Raw genomic sequence first — 2455 nt, 5'->3', positions numbered from 1 at the left:
GAAGGAAGGAAGGAAGGAAGGAAGGAAGGAAGAAAGAAAGAAAGAAAGAAAGAAAGAAAGAAAGAAAGAAAGAAAGAAAGAAAGAAAGAAAACATGAAGTAGTAGAAAGAACTTGTGGACCTTGATTTTCCTGAGAGGAAAAGTGAAAAGTTAGGGACTGAGATAAAGAGCAAAAAAGATAATGTGTTTTGTTTATAAATGATAGCATTTGAATACATTCATACATGTACAATTTTTATTATTTAGAGATGTCAAAGAAATGAAAATGGTAATGCATCAAAGAATCCAAATTTCACATGCTACTGATTAAATGGTAAACAATGAATGTTTGTCAATTTTTAAAATGCCTCATTGGTAAAGCAGATTAAATATTACCCATAGTCCCTATGACAAGATTATCAGATCAACTCCTTTCCGTTTGTGCTGTAATATCTTGTACTTAATAACTCAATATCTGATTTTGTTTCCTTCATTGACCTAGCCTTGGATTTGTACCATACTTTATCATGAAGTCAGAATCTACTGATTTCTGCCATAAATATGTGAATTCTTGACTCTCTGATCATGGGGAGAAGTGAAGATGGTAACTTTTATGGAGAAAGTCAGGTGTCAAGCATCAGATCCTTTTTTCTGTGAAGCCCAGTGCATCCTCACCTGGTAGCTGCCAGCCACTCCCCAGAGTTTCATGAATCTCCTACCAGCCTTCTTTTTATGTCTTTGATTACTGAGCTATGGACCATGCAATGTTCCCTGTGAGCTTCCTGGTGTGCATTCCAGCTTTCTTCCTCCCACCACTATGAGGCTGAGAAGCAAATATTTATCAAAAATATTTTTAAGTGACTGAGAATCCTGCTCTTAGTGTTCCAAAAAGAACACTTCAATGATTTGTTCTCATAAATTTTATTGCTTTGCAAAGCACACCATGCTTCCCAGTCCCCCCAGGATCAAAAAGTAAAGAACTTACATATTATGACTTCATGATCAAAGACTGTAGGAATCCCAGGCCACTTCAGTGAAGGAAATAGACTTCAACATATCACAAACCCAATCACTTTTTGAGACCCTTAAGAAGCCCTTTCCACTTATTTATGGGTATGTGTACCATAGCACTTATGTGGAAGTCAGAGGGCAATTTCCAGAAGTCACTTTTCTCTGAAAGGGTCTAAGGGATCAAACACCAGTCATCAGGCTTATCAGCAAAGCCCGTTGTGGACACTTTTTTGAGTTATTAGGATGCCAAAGAATCTTGGACTCTGATGTTATTACCCTGGTAACTTGAGAATAAGGAGGACTGTAAGCCAGGCTAAGAAACATTCATCCTATCATCTTACATCCTCCTCTCTAAATCTTCATATTTAGGGTATTATAATTTTCCTCTTTCAGGTTCTCTGATAAGGATTCTACTGTTCTTTGGCTGCTTCAACACAAGGTATTTTCACAGTCTATTCGATATTGTTTACTTCTATAGGGCTTTAGGGTTATCTATTTTGCATTGGATATCCAATAAGAGGGCTCATCTCTAGAGAAAACTAATTCTCCTACTCAGCAATCATTACTTGTCTGCAGTTCTTTATCTACGGGTGGTCTTTGAGATTTCCCCCTTTGGTGTTTTCATGTTTATTGATATTGATATTGTAAAGGTCATATTTAGGTACCTTTATTGTTGAGGTATGGGGTATAGCTTGCCAGCATTACTAGAAGACACACTCTCCTAGCTGACTTCCTTGTCTTCTGGTTCCTTTCTGCTCCCTTTTCAGCAACGTTTTCAGACACTTAGGTGCAAGAGTTGTGTTGTAGATGTGTATGTGAGTCTGAGATCCCATGATTACTTATTTCTCAGAAATACAATCAGTTGTGGTTTCCTGTAATAATCTCTTTCCTGAAAACAAAAGGTTCTTTGATGTAGAGAGTTATACTTGCCTGTGGGTATAACGATACATTTTAGAATGAAGTTAGGAATCATTCTGGTCAGGTAAAGTTGTGATAAGTTTCTTCCTGAGATTCATGACTTCACTAGCTTTAAGTTATTGGCCAGATATGTAGTACCAGGAATGGTATATAAAAAGGATTTATTAGAATGACTTACAGGTTGTGGTCCAGCTACCCCAACAATTGCTACCTATAAACAAACGTCTAAGAATCCAGAAATTGCTCAGTCCACAGGATGGATGCCTCAGTGGGTCTTCAGCACATGATGGAATTCATGGGTCCTTTAGCTCCTTCATTGGGGACCCTGTGTTCCATCCAATGGATGACTGTGAGCATCCACTTCTGTATTTGCCAGGCACTGGCAGAAGCTCTCAGGAGACAGCTGTATCAGGCACGAGTTGTCAACTGCAATAGTGTCTGGGTTTGGTGGTTGTTTATGGGATGGATCCTGAAGTGGGGCAGTCTCTGGATGGTCCTTCCTTCAGTCTCTGCTCTGAATTTTGTCTCTGTAACTCCTTCCGTGGGC

At 38.8% G+C, this 2455-nt stretch overlaps 1 pseudogene; it reads left to right on the top strand.

Annotated features, from left to right (window-relative positions):
• Positions 1–1392, top strand: part of LOC110314454 — an 11435-nt pseudogene extending 10043 nt beyond the window's left edge.
• Positions 1393–2455: the final 1063 nt, after the last annotated feature.

Source organism: Mus pahari, chromosome X (assembly GCF_900095145.1).
Source record: "Mus pahari chromosome X, PAHARI_EIJ_v1.1, whole genome shotgun sequence".
NCBI classification, from domain to species: Eukaryota; Metazoa; Chordata; class Mammalia; order Rodentia; family Muridae; genus Mus; species Mus pahari.
Note: the sequence above shows the minus strand (reverse complement) of the source record. Positions and strands in the feature narration are given on the sequence as shown.